This window comes from Pongo abelii, chromosome 18 (assembly GCF_028885655.2).
Source record: "Pongo abelii isolate AG06213 chromosome 18, NHGRI_mPonAbe1-v2.0_pri, whole genome shotgun sequence".
NCBI classification, from domain to species: Eukaryota; Metazoa; Chordata; class Mammalia; order Primates; family Hominidae; genus Pongo; species Pongo abelii.
This window is the reverse complement of record NC_072003.2, coordinates 30,992,397-31,011,130: the sequence shown is the minus strand read 5'-3', so window position 1 is coordinate 31,011,130 and position 18,734 is coordinate 30,992,397. Positions and strand designations below refer to the sequence as shown.

The 18,734-nt window shown below is 49.6% G+C and overlaps 1 protein-coding gene and 1 non-coding gene across 3 annotated transcripts in view; one reads left to right on the top strand and one right to left on the bottom strand.

Annotated features, from left to right (window-relative positions):
- The window catches only part of GSG1L (GSG1 like), a 272,892-nt gene that overhangs the window by 198,421 nt on the left and 55,737 nt on the right, over positions 1-18,734 (top strand). The gene's annotated exons all lie outside the window — the stretch shown is intronic.
- LOC112129522 (U6 spliceosomal RNA) lies at positions 907-1,013 on the bottom strand. The gene has a single exon (XR_002911913.1). It is a non-coding gene; the product is annotated as a U6 spliceosomal RNA (small nuclear RNA).

Sequence of the window (18,734 nt, the reverse complement as noted above, 5' to 3'; positions counted from 1 at the left end):
GGTGGCCCCACAGCCCGACCAATCAAAACATTCCATCTGCTTGCCCACAATGATTGGTTCAGGGATGAGCATGTGATACAAATCAAGGCAATGAGATTCAGTTCTAGGATGTTTGTGGCAACTACTGGAACACCAGAAATGCCCTTTTTAATGAGGAGTGGATATAAGCTGGGAGCTGATGGATTCAACATATGGAGGGAATCTGCCAGAGAATGAGGCCAACGGACAGCAGTGCCTGAGAGAGGAAGAGACAGATTCCTGACCTCATCATATGAGCACCTGGATCACGCTCTGTATAATGCCAAATGATCCATACAACTTTCCATTACATGAGTTAATTTATTTCCTCCATTAAAAAACCCAGTTTGAGCTAGGTAGTCGCCACTTGTGATTATGAGTCCTAACACAGCTGGTATAGGCTTAGCCACAAAGTACTGTGGATCTTCAATGAGGGTAGGTAGGAGGAGCTGAGCCAGGGCCACAGGATCTCCTTGGGCTGTTGGTTCTCTTTCTCCTGGCCCAATATAAGGAGCTTGGGCTCTCTTTTGGCTGTCGTCTCAAAATATGATAGTTTCCTGAGCTGAGTCAGGCCTTTGGGTCTGGAACCCCCTGTTGCCAAGCCCAACTGTACCTCTGGGATATCAGTGGCACATTTAGTAAGTGTTAGAGTTGGCAGAAATAAATTCAAATTACAATAAATGTAACTGGGTTAAATTCATCAGTTAAAAGTCAGAACTCTTGGGTTATAGAAATAAAAACAGCAAGATCCAACCATACAAGAGGCACACTTTAAAAGACATAGAAAGGTGGAAGAGAGAAGAATGGGAAAAGATATACCTGAAAAAAATGAACCAAATAAAGCTGGGTTAACAGTTTTGTTATCTGATTCTATAGAATTTTTTTCTTGTAAAAATAGAACACTTCACAAATTTGCATGTCAACCTTCCACAGGGGTCATGCTAATCTTCCCTGTATCATCCCAATTTTAATGTATATGCTGATGAAATGAGCACTGAGTATAATTTAAGACCAAAAATTATAAGGGAGCAAATAAGGAAATTATAGGTGAGTAAAGAGAATAACAAAACAAGAAAAAATATATCATCATAAGCATATATTTTCCTAACAACAAAAACTCTATAGCAAGCAATAGCTGACAGAACCTCAGGAAGAAACAGATAAATCAGCAATGATAGAGATTTTTAGCATACACACAGACATCTCAGAAACTAATGGAGAAACAGACAAAAAAGTGAACTGAGCTACTGAACAATACAATGAATACGTTTGAATTATTAACTATATATAGAACTCTATTTTCCCTCAGAAAACCCTAGAGAATATATGTTTATTTCAAGGACACACATATAGAACATAAACAAAATATGTTGGAGCCAGGAATTGGACTCAGCTTGATCTGTTTTCAAAGCTCTGTATTATTCTGCATCATGCATGTGTCTGTGTATATGGGGAGCATAGGTGTTGGTAAAGAGAAACTGGCTGCAGCCAGGCTGGGGTTCAAGGTTTGGGAGACTAGTGTCAGGAGGGGTAGTTAGGTGTCAAGACCAAATGCATGGCCTGGTTTGGGCCATGGGCATGGCTCCCCCAGCAGACCCAGGAGGAAACCAGCCAGCCCCAGAGCCATTTTGCCTGCCCTGGTCAGTCCTGGCCCAGAGCCCACTGCTGTGTTTGCCAAATGTGTGACAATATTGCCATGGCCTTAGCAACTTAAAACAACACACATTTCTTAGCTCACAATTCTGTGGATCAGCAGTCCTGGCCTGGCTTAAGTGGGTGCTCTGCACTAGGCTGCAGTCAGGGTGTTGGCCAGAGCTGAGTTCCCCTTTAGAACCCATCTAAGGAAAGGATCTGTTTGAAGCTCACCTGGTTGTTCAGAGATTTCGGCTCCTTTTGGTTTCTTTCAGGGCTTCAGTTTCTCGCTGGCTGTTGGCTGGAGACCACCCTTAGCTCAAGGAGGTCACCTTCAGTCCCTTGCCTTGTGGACCTCAAATGTGGCTACTTACTTCATTAAGTCATCAAGAGGGACAGCCTCCTTGCAAGAGAAGTGTCACAATCTTATGTAACATAGTCACATACATCCTGTTACCACTGCCATATCTGATTGATTATTGCAATTAAGGGGAAAGAATTACACTAGGGCATGGGATCGATCACCTTAGAGTTGCTCCTTCATAACCTTAATAAACGGCAGCTTGGCAGGCTTGGCAGACGCTGCCCTGTGACTAGAAAGCTGAATGGTGTGCAACCCGTTCACTTGGGTTGGGTCACGTCTGAGAGAGTCGAGACCACTAGGCCATTGGCTTATCTTGGCTTGAGGGTCTCTGGCTCATCAGAGTGGATGAATCTGCCTTGGCATTTCTGAAGCCCAGGGAATATGGCCTCCAAATTGCCACAGTCACCCTTGCGGAAGGGACTGGAATCTGAGTCCTGAGATAGTAACAAATAACAAGACGTGGGTGTCTGGGGGAAGAATGGCTCAAGCAGTGGAAATAGTGCATGCAAAGGCCCTGGGTCAGGAATATGCTTTGGGGTATGCAAGGGACAAGAAGGAGGCCAGAGAGGGAAAGGGGGGCGAGAAGTGAGGTCAGGGATGGAGACGCAGATTTCCATGGCCATGGCTCAATCTATCAGTGCACTACTGGTAGACTTTCAGGGTGTTTCCAATGCTCTGCTATAGTGAATACCCTTGTCCATAAATTTTGCCCACACTTGCAAATATGTCTGAGGGTAAATAACTAGAGGTGGAATTGCTGGGTCAAAAGGAAAGTGCATTTCAGTTTGGACAGCTATTGCCAAATTCATCCTTCTTCCCTCCCAGAGTTGACACTCCCACTGGCCCTTTCTCTTTTTTTTTAATTTTTAATTTTTTTTGAAATGGAGTCTCACTGTCGCCCAGGCTGGAGTGCACTGGCACGATCTCAGCTCACTACAACCTCCGCCTCCTGGGTTCAAACAATTCTCGTGCCTCAGCCTCCTGAGTAGCTGGGATTACAGGCGCACGCCACCACACCTGGCTAATTTTTGTATTTTTTTTTTTTTTTTTTGATAGAGATGGGGTTTCACCATGTTGGCCAGGCTGGTCTCGAACTCCTGACCTCAGGTGATCCGCCCGCCTTGGCCTCCCAGAGTGCTGGGATTACAAGCGTGAACCACCGAACCTGGCCCTCACTTTCACTTTCCTAGACCTACAATGGAACATTTATTAGAGGGTTCAGGCTGATGAATGCAGCTCACACCAACCCCCCTGCATTCCCCACCAGTGGCCCACCCTGGCCCAGGAGAGAGTGCCTATTTGAAGTGGCAGAAAGATTCAAATGTGTCTTCCAATCCTCTTCTACCACAGTTTCTGTAACACTCATTCCTTCAACAAGTATTTACAGAGGCCAACACGCCCAGCCTCCCACTGGCCCTTTCTGAGGGTCCTCCGTGCCTGTGACGTCCTTGGTCCCTGCCTAGGCTGGCGTCCTGTCCTGGTTTCACACAGAAGAGCTGCTGCTGTCTCCCTGGACTCCCAGCCCCTCCCTGCAGAAGGCTGTTTGGCGCTGCAGATGGCTGGGGAGTCTAAAAGCCCCTAAGAGGACACTTTCCCTTGATGGAAATTCTCCATATTGGGAAAATTCTCCCCACCAACAGTCTTTTCCATGTGCTTTCCCCAGGATCAGAAACTCCCCAATGGCTATTCTGAGACAATGTGTGAGTTCGCATTTACCCACAATTTGTCTCTGGGAAGGTGGAGGGCTGGCAGACTCTGCCAGAGGACAGAGAACAGAGAACACCTTGTCTGGAACGGGGAGCAGCTGTCCCCTAGTTACTGCCCATGTGATATTGCAGGGGCTGGAAAGGCTGGGGGCTTCCGGACCTGCTGAGATAGAGGCTATGTGAGAGTCAATCAGCATTTACTGAGCACCTACTGTGTGGCTCCTGCACCTCTTCCTGCCTGACCAGGCCTGATTCAGGACCAGGGCAAGAGCAGAGCCTGTGTGAACCTGTGACCTAGGGTCTCTGTGGCTTCACACCTGAGCCTGGTCAGGGCAGGCAGGTGCAGACTGGGGGAGCCTCAGCCCAGGCTGCCCACCCAGGGCCTCCTTAGAGCCACCCCCTTCCTCTGGAGCCTCCCCGTCTCTTGCCTGTTTCTCAGCAGCTTGCAAAACCAGTTAAGCCTTAATCTTTGGTGATTGAAGGGGTCTCCTAGTCCTAAACCCAGCTCTGAGCCGGAGGGAGCCCTTGCTGGGAGCACCTGCCAGAGCCACAGGCCTTCCTCAGAAAACAGGCAAGATGGCTGGGTGTGGCAGCTCACGTCTGTAATACCAGCACTTCGGGAGGCAGAGGTGGGAGTGCTGCTTGAGGCCAAGAATTCCAGATAAGCCTGGCCAACACAGTGAGACCCTGCTTCTGCGCAAAAATGAAAAAAAAAAAATAGCTGGGCATGGTGGTGCACACCTGTGGTCTCAGCTACTTGGGAAGCTGAGATGGGAGGATCACTTGAGCCCAGGAGTTTGAGGCTGCAGTGAGCTATGATTGTGCCACTGCACTCCAGCCTGGGTGACAGAGTGAGACTCTAACTCTCAAAATATAAAAAGTAAATCGAATAAATAAAGAGGGATAGAAAACCAACTCCTGCTCAAGGAATGTAACAAATGAGAAGAGCTGACAGTCTTTGGCAGGGACTCTAGGGCCAATGGGAGCAAAGACAGTGATGTCCGGGCCAGGCAGTGAGACGCATGAGATGCCCTGGGCTGCCAGGGCCCTGCCCTCTCTGCCCCTAGATTTGCTTGGCCCTGGGCAATCTCACAGCTGCTTACCCTGATGGAGCTCTTAGCACTCGCTGGAGGGTGGACTAGGGCATGGTGCCGAGACCCCCCTCCATGCTTCTGCGTGACCTCACTCCAGCTTTGTCCGCCTGTCATTCTGGCCATATATGGCCTGGGTCCCAATCTTGAAAGCTTCACATCTTGGATCCTGTCCCAGAACAGAGGTGGGCCTTGCAGAGCCAGACACTATCATGGAAGGTGTCTAGGTCCCTCTAAGAGCGCCCCCTAGAGCCAGAAGTCCGAGAAGACCAAGCGCCTGCAGAGACACGGAGCCAGCACGCACTTCCAAATGGGATAAGGCTGACAGTGTCACTCCTATCCCTCCCACAGCTCAAGACCTTCTCGTGGCTCCTCATAGCAACAGTCCCACCTCTCACCCACCTCTTAACCTCCTCACTGCTTCCCTGCCCTGGGTCTGAAACTGTGAACACACTTGGTCTCTTCCTGCCTCACCATTCTCTCCATCTGGGGCTCTCTCCCTCCAGAACCTTCACAGTTTTCAGGTCTCAGCTTAAATGTCACCTTCTCAGGGAGGCCTACCCTGACTTCCTCAGCTAAACTAACTGACTCAATCATTATCTTCCATATCCCGTTTTTGTCTTCACAGCATTTATTAAACTATGAACTTCAAAAGGTATTTTTATTTATTTGTTTTTGTAGAGATGGGGTCTCACTATGTTGCCCAGGCTGGGTTTGAATTCCTGGCCTCAAGCGATCCTCCTGCCTTGGCCTCCCAAATTGCTGGGATTAGAGGCACGAGACACTGTGCCTGGCTAAACTCTGAATTTTTAAATGTGTGTGTTTATTTCCCATCTTCCTTCATAAGACTATCAGCTCCCTGAGGGCAGGGACCTTTTTGTCTTATATACTCCTTTATTTCCTAAACCATGAAGACAGCCTATCATCCAGAAAGTGCTTAATAAATATTTGCTGAATGAATGAATGAGTGGAAGAGACTGTGGTGGAATGGTAAAACACCTGGACTTGGAGTTGGGCAGACCTGGACTCAAACACACTCCTTCCTTGCTGTGTTACCCTGGCTGAGTTGATTTACCTCTCTGAGCTTTACAATCTCATTTTTCAAATAGGGTGTAATGAAACCTAGCCTTCCTGGGCTAAGGCAAGGATTACACAGGACAAGGGATGGTCAAGTGCTTTACAAACTGTAAAGTGCCCGGGATAGAGAGAGGCTGTCAATTTTGGCTCTCTGGACGGTTGTCAAGGTGGCCGCTCATCCTCTCATTTTCTTAGTGCACAGGCAGCTTTCTTAGGTCCTGGCTGGTGAAACTAATTGGATGGAGTCCCAGTGTTGCCGCAGGGAAGCGCGGAAGCTCAGAGCACTTAAAACTTAACTGGCCAGAAGAGTTGGATTTGCATTTCAGCGAATGAGACCAGAGGGATGGAAGGCAGTGCTGGGAGGAATGTTCTTGAGGTGGCTTGCAAAGGGCTCAGTTCTATGCTGAGGCAGAAGGACTGAGCTGGTCGGGGGTGAGCTGGGGCCTGACACTGCAGGTGTAGACCCGTCACAGGTGTCTCTGCCGATCAGGGCCCTCCGAGAGCAAAACGGGGAGGCCCACCATGGAGACATGAATACAGTGACTTCCTGCTTGTCACTTGGGGACATTTAACTGGATGTCTTGGAGAGGGGGTAGGGAGAGAGAGGCAGACACAAAACAGTGGCAGACAGAGAGCAAGAGACAAAAATGAGAGACAGATGGAGAGAAAGAAGTCCCAGGGAAGGGGAGTTCGCCCAGTGTCTCCCATGAGCGCAAACCACAGCAGGAAATTAAGACAGGCTTCCCCGGGGTGCTGCACACTCCCCATTTACCTCAGAGAACCCCTTGCCTTTCGTTTTCTTGTAGAGACGGGGTTTCCCTATGTTGCCGAGGCTGGTCTTGAACCCCTGGCCTCAAGTGATCCTCCTGCTTTGGCCTCCCAAAATGCTGGGATTACAGGAGTGAACCATCGCACCTGGTCCCCCACGCCTTTTTTTTTTTTTTTTTTTGAGATGGAGTCTTGCTCTCTTGCCCAGGCTGGAGTGCAGTGGTGTGATCTTGGCTCACGGCAACCTCTGCCTCCTGCCTCCTGGGTTCAAGAGATTCCCCTGCCTCAGCCTCCCAAGTAGCTGGGATTACAGGCGCCCACCACCACGCTCAGCTAATTTTTTGTATTTTGTAGTAGAGATGGGGTTTCACCATGTTGCCCAGGGTGTTCTCAAACTCTTGGCCTCAAATGATCCGCCCACCTTGGTCTCCCAAAGTGCTGGGATTATAGGCATCAGCCACTGCTCCTGGCCACCCCCATGCCTTTCATCATGCAAGCATCTTGCCTCAAACAGTGTGCGTCTAGTATTTAGGGATCTTTATCTTTCCACATGGGCCCCCAAAGTTGAGCCAACCCCTTCCTCTGGTGCCCAATCAAAGAGAGACCAATCTGTTGCCAGGCTGGAAGAAAGCCGGGCTTGAACTTCCAAGAGAACTGGTGTGTGCACCTATGTGACACCTCCCTGGGGGATTCCTAGGCCTGTCAGGGACACTTTTAGAGCCCACCTCCACGTTCTGATGGGAGCCACCACCCCACTCCTCACCCAACTCTGCATCTCTCCCACTTCATCTGTCTGCATTCTCTCCCTGCGACCATTTCCACATCCGATGCCACAGGTACAATGTTCACTTCGCATTTTCTCTAACTCACTCACTGTTTTCACAACGTAAATTCATTCAGAAAGGAACCTTCAAATCACCACCGGAAATGAAAAGCCAGTATCACTTGCAATAAATACAAAAGAACTGTCAAAAAGAAATTACCATTGTAAAAATGTTCATGAGGAGCCGGGAGCGATGGCTTACGCCTGTGATCCCAGCACTTTGAGAGGCTGAGGTGGGATCACTTGAGCCAAGGAATTTGAGACCATCCTGGGCAACACAGGGAGATCCTGTTTCTACAAAAAACAAAAATATTAGCTGGGCATGGTGGCGAGCACCTGTGGTCTCAGCTACTCAGGAGGCTGAGGTGGGAGGCTCTCTTGAGCCCAGGAGTTGAAGGCTGCAGTGAGCTATGATCACACCACTACACTCTAGACTGGGTGACAGAGCAAGACCCTTCCTGAAAAATAAAATAAAATAGAAACAAAAACATTCATGAAGAATCTAAAACAGTGGATTCAATGGGGGATTATTTTGTCCCCCACTGTCCCTGCCCTCCCCACCACAAGGATATTTGGCCAAAGTTTGGAAACATTTTCTGGTTTTTATGACTGGGGTATGTGGGGATGGGGGGGTGCATATTCCTGGCATCTGGTAGATCAAAGCCAGGTATGCTGCTAAGCATCCGCTAACGCCTAGGACAGCCCTGACATCAAAGCCTTCTCTGTCCCCAAATGTCAGTAGTGCTGAGGTTTAGAAATCCTGCTCTAAAATGAGCTTAAGCACCGCAGAGGGGTGAGCCCCACACTTTGGGCAGCTGTGACCTAGTTAATTCCTCCTTCTCCTTCAGGCTCCGCAGAAACATCCTGCCTTAGGGAAGCCTTCCCTGACCCCCAGAACAGAGGACCCAGCTGTAGGCTCCAGCCCCAGGGGCCCCTGTACCTTCCGAGCCCTGACTCATGACCCTTGAGGGTGATTTCTTGCTAGTATCTGCCTTTTCCACTGGAGCAGAAGCTCGCAGTGGGTAGGGGTCATGTCTGTTCCATTGGTCTCTTTTTGTTTTTTGAGACTGAGTCTCATTCTGTCACCCAGGCTGGAGAACAGTGGCACAGTCTTGGCTCACTGCAACCTCTCTTTTCTGAGTTCAAGCAATTCTGCCTCAGGTTCCCGAGTAGCTGGGATTACAGGCACATGCTACCACACCCGGCTAATACTTGTATTTTTAGTAGAGATGGGATTTCACCATGTCGTCCAGGTTGGTCTTGAACTCCTGACCTCAGGTGATCCATGCACCTCTGCCTCCCAAAGTGCTGGGATTACAGGCTTGTTACACTGCATCCGGCCCCTTTGATCTTTTTCTGCAGCCCTTAGCGCTGTGTCAGGCTTGTAGCAAATACTCAATAGCTACATGTGGAATGAATGAATGAAGATTGGGCCAAAAAGAGATGTGGACTCTACTCCTGGACTCACCACAGCTCGCTGAGCCCTTCACCGCTCCTCAGCCCACTTTCATTCTCACCTGTGAAATGCACACCTAATGGGCCTGTTGTGGGGATCAAAGAAGAACGGGCATGAAAGTCCTCAGCAGGGGACAAGCCAGGGAGAGGATCCCTTGCAGAGTGGGGGTCATTCCCTCATTCATCAATTCCACCATCACGATCGAGCACCCTGGATGTCTGTTGTCCCAGGGTAATTTTATTTTATTTTTTTAAGAGTCGAGGTCTTGCTCTGTCACCCAGGCTGGAATGCAGTGGTACGATCATAGCTCATTGCAGCCTTGAACTCCTGGGCTCAAGCATGTGAATTTCTGGGGTAGAAATGTAGAAGGTAGAGATGAGATGGGCAGGATTGTGACTTAGGGGTGTGTACATCCAAGGGTGCCTTTCCCCTCTCTCCTGGATCTCATTCCCACCCAATCACAAGCCCGAGAACTTTCTCCTTGTCCTCTCTCCATCATCCTTCAGGTGAGAGGCCCACCCTCATCTTGGGGGACTTGTGAGGGTACAAGGCCACCAAAATGGAGTTCAGTCCACGTGAAGAGGCATGTGGGGTGTCCAGGACACAAGTGGACACAGATGAACACAGGTGGACACAGGTGGGCATCAGGAAATACAGGTGACACAGGTGGGCACAGGTGGACATCACTCTTTTTGAACAGCCCTCGAGGATGTGCTGGCTGTGTCTGTGAACACACGGCCCAACTCGCAAGGTGTCCACTGTCCACTCAGACTGGGAAACGACCCTTTCTGAGTGCCAACTTCACCTGCCTGTGGCTCCCGGGGCATGTCATGGAAAGGGCTTGAAGTGGAGGCTGGGGGCCTTTTAGGGAAGCCCTGCTCATATCTACACAGTGCAGCTCATTCCTTCTTGGGGCCAACCATCCCCCTCTCCTCCTCTTCTTCCCCCTCCTTCTCCTTCCGCCCCTCTCCTCCTCCCCCTTTTCCTTCTCCTTTTCCTCTTCCTCCTCCTCCTTCTCTCCCCCTTCTCCTCCCCCTCCTCCTCCCCTTTTGCCTTCTATTCACCCTCCCCATTCCCCAAACTTTCCCATCCTCCCTCCTCCTCTCCCCTTCCCGTCCTCCTCTTCCTCGCCTGCGTCCCAGTCCCCTCCAGGCCAGCAACTTTAGCTGATCTCCAAGTGGAAGGGGAAGAGAAACTGTCTCTGCTTGATTGCGTATTCTTCTCAACCTTTTTCTTGGAACACCTGGATGCAGGCTTTTGAAATCTCCAAAGCCAAATTGGGCTCCTGTTCTCTCAGTCTTCTGGGACAGCTGTGCCCTGAGGTCATGGGTGTTTTCTATCTAGTTACCCAAATGACAGGGGGAACAGGGGATGCTAGTTACCCAAATGACAAGGGGAACAGGGAAGGCTGGCAGCCTGGCTACATGTCCATTAATGTCAGAAATCGTCCCACCACCAGTTTGTCCTGGGTTACCCTGCACCCACTAGGTCCTGAGGCATGGCCTCTGGGCTCACTCTGAACCCCACCTGGGGGATCTGAGCCTATTCACTGCCACAGGGCTGGATGGGGGCGGCTGAGCTGAACAAGGCTGGTGGAAGTTCAGTAAACCCATTACTTGAAATTGGAAGGTCTCCATGAAGTGCCACCTCCGATTTGGGCCACTTCACTTTAAAAGGCAGAATTCCAACCAGAGTGACGCTAATGACTCTGGTAATCTAAAAGGGGACCTTTGGAGAAAGGGCAGAGAAATTGGAATCATCTATGCAGACAAGACAAGGTTGGGGGGCACCTCGGTAATTGCTGACCCCCCAAAACGCTCCTCTCAAGAAGATGCCAATAGGCTCACCCCCCTCCCGTGTCCTCAGAGGGCAGAGCAAGAAATTAGCTTAAATTGGAGCTGGAAAGATTTAGGTTATGTGTAAGGAGGAACTTTTTAAACTCTGAAATATGCTACCAAGAGAGGCTTCGGGTTCTCAAGAGAGTGTCTAAAAATAGCTTGTTCTTTAAAAATAGGTCTGGGCAAATTTTAAACATAGCATCAGCTCAGCTTCTCAGGGGTGGCCTTATGTGCAGGTGTACCTGGCCACGTGGGGTCCCCCCAGGGCAGAGGGCACAGGGAAAAACCAGGCTTTGGTCTCCGTCGTGACCAACATCAGGATATTTTAGATACGTTCAGATAAGGAATTTATTTTTTCCTCTGCCCCCAGCCGATTGGTGTCAAGAAACACCAGCCTTTAGTTTCTCAAGGTTTTTTTTTTTTTTTTTCCGTGGGAGGCTGTTCTGGGGCTGATATTAATTGGGTCAGTCCCAACAGCTTCTCCCAGTTGCTCCCAGTTTCCCCCAGTCCCTTGCCATTCCTGAGCCAGGGTTCTTCAGTGCCTGATGGTTTGCTGGGAAGTGAGCAGTCTCAGCGGTACCCGGTGCCCTGGGGCTCCCTGCCTCCAGCATCTCAGTGCCCTGGCAAGTCCAGCCCATCCTCATCCTCTCCTGCTGGGAGGACCTTAGCTGCTCCTCCCAGGCTCCCTGCCTCCTGCTCCTCTCGCCTGTTCTCAGGCCACAGCCATGCTCACCACCCCCACCCAACCACTTTGCTCCGAAAGTTGCAATTCCTGCCCTGGGTCCTCAGGATAAAGTCCAAACTGCCTCAGATGGCTTAAAATTTCCCATGGAATGTCGTTGTTTATCCCTGCGGCAGCATCTCTCACCTCCCAAGTGCCCCACCTAAGTGCCTGTGACAGCCACACCAAACCACTTTGCCTGTGGGTTTCTACTGGTGCGGGTTGCCCTGCCCGCTCCACCCTCCTCCTCCTCCCTCTGACCCTTCCACTCTCAGCTCCTATATCGCCTTCTCTGGGAGCCTCTTCTGACCTCCCCACCCCACAGACCCTGGGACTTCCCTCTTGACTGCCCTGACACCGAGAGGTGCCCAGCCTGTGTGTCTACCTCTCCCATCCCAGTGGAAGCACTGGGAGGACAGGCCACTTGACCCCTATAGAAAAGCCTGAAGCACAGCAGGTACCTGATATTTGCTCAGTGACCAGCTGAAGGTCAGGGGTTTCCCTTTGCAGCCCTCCTGCCCCATCTCTCTGGTTCCAGCCTCCTCCAGGTCCCCACCAGCCCCTCTGCGTCTCAAGTCCCGGACATGACACGCATGCCCAGCATCTACAAGAATATTTATTTAAACATGAGTGCTCACTGCGTGTTCTCAGTAATAACTTAGCATCTTTAATAATAAACTCTATTATAAATCAATTAATCAGCTACCTCCCTGGTATCTCAATTAAATGGAGCGTGGCATTCGCATAAAGCATCCAAACCCTGCCAAAGGGAGCCAGGCCAGAGGCAAGGGAGATCCTGGAATTGGGGTTGTCACTGCTGCTCCGTGTCCTCACCCAGGGGTAGCTCCAGGCTGGAGACCCCTTGGGAGGGGTCACATGGGCTCTGGTCCACCCCCACCTCGAGGGAGGCCCAGGAACCTGCCACCCCTCTCCCCAGTGATTGAGCAAAAGATGATTTGGGGCATCTCAGGTTGGCATTCCTGTGTGTCCTCTGGACTCAAGAGGCCCTGACAGGTGTCACCAGGCCAACTTGTCTCTCCCTACCTGAATCCCACAGCTACCCTGCCTGGACTCACTTTAAATTCATGAGCACGGATCTCACACGACAAGCAACACTGCCCCGAGAGCCGCATGCCCTTCTGCAGCGTGTTTGTGCTTTCCCACTCTCAGAAAAGACTATTTCATACCCTCTGCTCGCTGCTCCTCAACCCCCACTTCCCCAGTCGGCCACCTCGCTCTCAGCTGGTGACCTTGTCTCCAGCTTGCTGGAGAGAAGGGGGGTGAATCTGCTCAAGAACTCAGATCCAGCTGGGCACAGGGGCTCCTGCTTGGATCCCAGCACTTTGGGAGACTGAGGCAGGAGGATCTCTTGAGGCCAGGAGTTCAAGACCAGCCTGGACAACATAATGAGACCCTATCCCTACAAAAATAAAAATGTCAGCCAGGCATGGCAGCACTTGCCTATAGTCCCAGCTACTCAGGAGGCTGAGGCAGGAGGATCATTTGAGCCCAGCAGGTCGAGGCTGCAGTGAGCTATGATGGTGCTACTACACTCCAGCCTGGGCAACAGAGTGAGACCCTGTCTTAAAAAACAAAAAACAAACAAACAAAACTTGGGTCTCACTCAGACGCTGTCTTCCTGCTCCCTTGGGTAACGCTTCCCAATTCCCATCAAAAGCCAGCCCCCTTGTTTTCTAGAACCTCCTTGCACCTTCTGGCCATCTCTGGACCTTGCTTCCACAATCACCCTCTCGCTCCCCTTCTCTGTCCGTCTCTCCCTCTCCGCGTGATCATTCTGCATGGGCATGGAAACATTCTCTATCTCCCATTGTTAAAAACGCCTTCCCGGACAGGCACGGTGGCTCATGCCTGTAATTCCAGAGCTTTGGGAGGCTGAGTCTGGAGGGTTGCTTGAGGCCAGGAGTTTGAGACCAGCCTGGGCAACATGGAGGGATGATGGATGATAGATAGATGTATTACATGTACATATTTTTAAATAAATAAATAAAATGCCTTCCTGAGCCCCAGGCCCTCCCCAGCTATCACCCCATTTTCCCACTTCCCCAGGCAGCATTATGCTTTGAAAGCTTTCTCTATTATTTACCCTCCTCCTCTTCTAAACCTCTTGCAGTTGACGACTCCACACTGGTTTTCCCTCAGCCTCCCTGGCCACTCCGCCTCAGCTTTCTTTGCTGATCCCTCCTACTCTGCTTAAGATCAGATGTTGGCTTCATCCTGGGACCCTTCTCTCTCCTCTTCCTACAGTCTCTCTCCAGGTGACCTCTTCTAGGCACATTGTGTTATTTATCATTCACATGTAGATAATTCACGCATTTAAGTCTCCGGTTCTGACTACTCCTTGAATCGCAGACCTGGCCCTTCAACTGTTTGCTTGCTATCCCAGCTTAGATATAAAATAGGCATTTCAAGGCCGGCACGGTGGCTCACACCTGTATTCCCAGCACTTTGGGACCAAGGTGGGCAGATCACCTGAGGTCAGGAGTTCAAGACCAGCCTGACTAACATGGTGAAACCCTGTCTCTACTAAAAACACAAAAAGTAGCCAGGCGTAGTGGCAGCATCTGTAATCCCAGCTACTTGGGAGGCTGAGGCAGGAGAATCGCTTGAACCCGGGAGGCAGAGGTTGCAGTGACCTGAGATCATGCCACTGCACTCCGGCCTGGGTGACAGAGTGAGACTCCCATCTCAAAAAAAAAAAAAAAAAAAAAGGCATTTCAAATGAATATGGCACAAATAGGATTCTACCCACCCAAACTTCTTCCTCCCTTCATCTTCTTCATCTTGGCAAATGGCATCTGCCCAGATGCTGAAACCCAAACTCTTGATGTCATCCTAGATCCCAGGGATCCCTCACTACCTGTGTGCAGCCCAACAGTGAGTCCTATTGACTCCACCCTCAAAACTTGCCCCGGTCTGGGCACAGTGACTCACACCTGTAATCCCAGTGCTTTGGGCTGGAGGATCACTGAAGGCCAGGAGTTTGGGACCAGCATGGACAACACAGGGAGACTCCATCTCTAAAATAAATAAATACAATAGCCAACTGTGGTGGCATGCACCTTTAGTCCCAGTTACTCAGGAGGCTGAGGCTGCAGGAGTTTGAGGTTAACAGTGAGCTATGATTGTACCACTGCACTACTGCTTGGATGACAGAGTGAGACTCTGTCTCAAAACAAAACAAAAATAAACAAACAAACTAAACATACCTCAAAGCCGCCAGCAATGCCAGCCTAAACAAAAACAGCTTAGCCTGGGCCCTTGCAACAGCCTCTCAGCTGGGCTCACCTCCTCCCCTTACAATCACTGTCTCCACACAGTAATCAGAATGATTTTCTTAGAAGAATCAGTTAGACCCCTGCTTAAGGCGAATAGCCCTTTACTGACTTCTCGTCCTGCATAGGGTGAGAGCCAAACTGCACTGTGGGCTCCAGGGCCCTGCATGGCCCTGCTCCTGCCTGCTTTTCTGACTCCATCTGAAACATCCCTCCCCTTTCTTTTCTCTTCTTTTTTTTTTTTTGAGACAGAGGCTCACTCTGTTACCCAGGCTGGAGAGCAGTGGTATGATCTTGGCTCACTGCATGCAGCTTCTGCAGCTTCTGCCTCCTAGGTTTAAGCGATTCTCCTGCTTCAGCCTCCCGAGTAGCGGGGATTACAGGCATGTGCCACCACACCTGGCTAATTCTTGTATTTTTAGTAGAGATAGGGTTTTGCCATGTTGGTCTGGCTGGTTTCGAACCCCTGACCTCAGGCGATCCACCTGCCTCGGCCTCCCAAAGTGCTGGGATTACAGGCATGAGCCACCACACCGGGCCCATCCTACCCCTTGTTCACTCTGCTATAGCCTCCAGCCCCAGCCTTTGCCCGGGCTTCTCTCTCTGTCTGCAATGCTCTTCCCCAGTCTTCTGCGTGGCTGCCCTCAGCTCCTTGTTCCAAACCTCTGCTTAAATGTCACTTCCTCTGAGATGCCCTCCCTAACCACCCAGGCTGAAGTGCCCCCCACCTCCAAGGACTCTCCACCACTTGGCCCTATTTTAATTTTTTCATGGAAATGTTTACTGCCTGAAATTTCATGTTAGTTTATATGCTAATTGTCTGACTGCTTCCACTAGAACCCAAGCCCTTTGAGAGCAGGACATCTGCCCATCTATTCCAGTCTACCGCTCCCCAACCCCCTGGAATAGTGTCTGGCATGTGAAAAGCCTTTGCTAAATATTCGCTGGCTGATTGAATGAATACATGATAAATGAATGCATGGTGACCCTGACATGTGCTCTCCTAGACAGTTTTGCAGTCTGGTCCTGTCCTAGCTCATTCCCATATCCCACACTCTTGACCTGTACACCAACCAGCCCAACATCCCCAAGCACCTCTCAATCATTGCTCATTTATTCATTCAATAAACATTTATTGAACGCCTACTGTGTGTCAGGTACTGGGCTTGGCGCTGGGGATTCAGGGGAGAGCCAAACAGATCTGGTCTCTGGACTAGCATACAGCCTAGTGGGCCTACATAGTGAGTCTCAGGTGTGCACTCTTCATTCATTCATTCAAGAAACTTCTGTGGAGCTTATTTTGTGCCCAGTGCTGTTCTAAGTGCTTTATAAATATAAGCCACTGAATCCTCATACCAGTCTATGAGGTAGGTACTATTATTATCCCCATATGACAGGTGAGGAAACTGAGGCACAGAACGTCAACTTACCCAATGTTACAAAGCTGGTAAGTGACTGTATTAGTCAGTTCTCACATTGCTATAAAGAACTACCTGAGACTGGGTAACTTGTAAAGAAAAGAGGCTTAATTGGCTCATGTTCTGCAGGCTGTACAGGAAGCATGGCTTGGGAGGCCTCAGGAAACTTACAATCATGGCAGAGGGCGAAGGGGAAGCAGGCATGTCTTACACGGCTGGAGAAGGAGGAAGAGAGTGAAGGGGGAGGTGCTACACACTTTTAAACAACCAGCTGTCTCATGAGAACTCACTCGCTATCACGAGAAGAGCAAGAGGGAAATCTGCCCCCATGATCCAGTCACGTCCCACCAGGTCCCTTCTCCAACACTGGGGATTACAATTCGGTGAGAGATTTGGGTGGGGACACAGATCCACACCATATCAGTGACAGAGCTGGAAGCTGGGCTCTCTCTTTCACTTTCCTGGCTCTGCTTTCCTCTGGGCTCACCTTGTGATACGCTTGACATTGTCTCTTAATTCTTAGCTCCCCTGGACTCGACACTCCTGAACTTAACAGAATTCAGCTTCCTCATTTTGGACTAGCACAGGGCAGGGATAGGAGTCATGACGGCTCTTCCTGCTCTAAGTTCTGGGGAGCACCACACCCAGCCCAGCTCTGGCCCCCTGGCCAACATCCCCCCATTTCCAGTGTTCTCCAAGATTTCCTTGGGGCCTCGAGGAACCATACCTACCTGACCACACTGGTTGGGAATTCCATTTATAGTTTCAGGAGTTGGGAGATTCCAGAAACCACAAGGAGAGATTTACAGCTGTGGATTTCCTGGTGTGAGTCCAAGCCAGGAAGTAATCACGGCAGCAGGAAAGCCTCATTCATTTAGTCTCCTCTAATTCAGGAGGTGCAGTAACTCACCAAAAAGTCTCTTTTTAATTCAGATGAGTTGGAAATGATTCCTTCTGACGAGGATTTATAGGACAGATGCTGTGGGTGGACCTTGCTTTACAGAATGAACAAGCTTCTGAAAACATAGGCAAGGTTCAGTTTTTTTTTTGTTTTTTGAGACGGAGTCTCGCTCTGTCGCCCAGGCTGGGGTGCAGTGGCAAGATCTCGGCCCACTGCAAGCTCCGCCTCCCAGGTTCGCGCCATTCTCCTGCCTCAGTTTCTTGAGTAGCTGGGACTACAGGCGCCCGCCACCACGTCCGGGTAATTTTTTTGTATTTTTTTAGTGAGACAGGGTTTCACCATGTTAGCCAGGATGGTCTCAATCTCCTGACCTCATGATCCGCATGCCTCGGCCTCCCAAAGTGCTGGGATTACAGGCATGAGCCACCGTGCCCGGCCAGGGTCAGATTTTGAAGCAGAATCTTTAAAATGCAATCAGAGAGTTCCACCAAGGTATCTTTGAGTGAACTGTAATTTTTACTTATTGAGTTTCCTTAAAGCATGGTCTTTCATATTTGGGGATAAATAAAATTTAATTTAGGAATCAATGCTTTTCTAAACTAATAGTTCAGAAAATTAATTATTTTGCCAACAGGCTAAGTCCAGCTTCTGGGTGGGAGATTTTGTATTAAAATACTGTTGTGCTCCTACTATCCTGGCATAAGGAGTGGTCCTTCTCATGAATATTCCAGCCCTCAGACAAGGAACTGGCAGAAGACTAAGAAAGGGGTCAACACCTTTCTGAGTGGGAACAGCTTCTGGGCAGGGTAACAATTCCAGAGAGACTCAGCATTGGGCAGGAATAAAGAGGAGAGACTTGTCTCTTCAGAAAACAGATTGTACTGTAAAGTTACAGTGATTAAAACAGTGTGGCACTGATGCAGGAACACAGAGAAAGACCGATGGGACAGAATGACAAGTTATGAAGTGCACCTGTATATTTATGAGACTTGGAATATGGTATAAAAGTGTCCTTTAAAATCAGTAGGGGAAATACAAAAATTAGCAGGGTGTGGTGGTGCGTGCTTGTAGTCCCAGCTTACTTAGGAGGCTGAGGTGGGAGGATCACCTGAGCCTGGGAGGTGGAGCTTGCAGTGAGCCCATATGGAGCCACTGCACTCCAGTGTGGGTGACGGAGTGAGACTCTCTCTCTCAAAAAAAAAAGTTTATTAATTTTTTTAAAAAGGTGTAATCTATGCAACAGGATTAATATTCAGAATATACAAAGAATTCCTACCAATTGATAAGGAAAAAGATTTTTAAAAACAAAAAGAAAATAGGCAAAGGATACAGACATTCAAAGAAGAAGAAATAGAAGTGGTTAATAAATGTGAAAAATGCTCAAGCTCACTAGTACTAAGAGAAATATAATAGGCTTTTGGGGTCCCCATACTCCCATTAGCAGCCAGGCAGTTCTCTCTGCTCTGTCTTAAAAGAGTGGAAAGTCTACAAAACACTGAGAAAATAATGGTCCCCTGACCCCAGCCACAGCCCACTCTACAGCTGGGTCTTCTTACTAGATGGGGGAAAATGCTCTAAATATAAACAATTTAGCCTCTAATCCTAGCACTTGGGGAGGCTGATGTGGG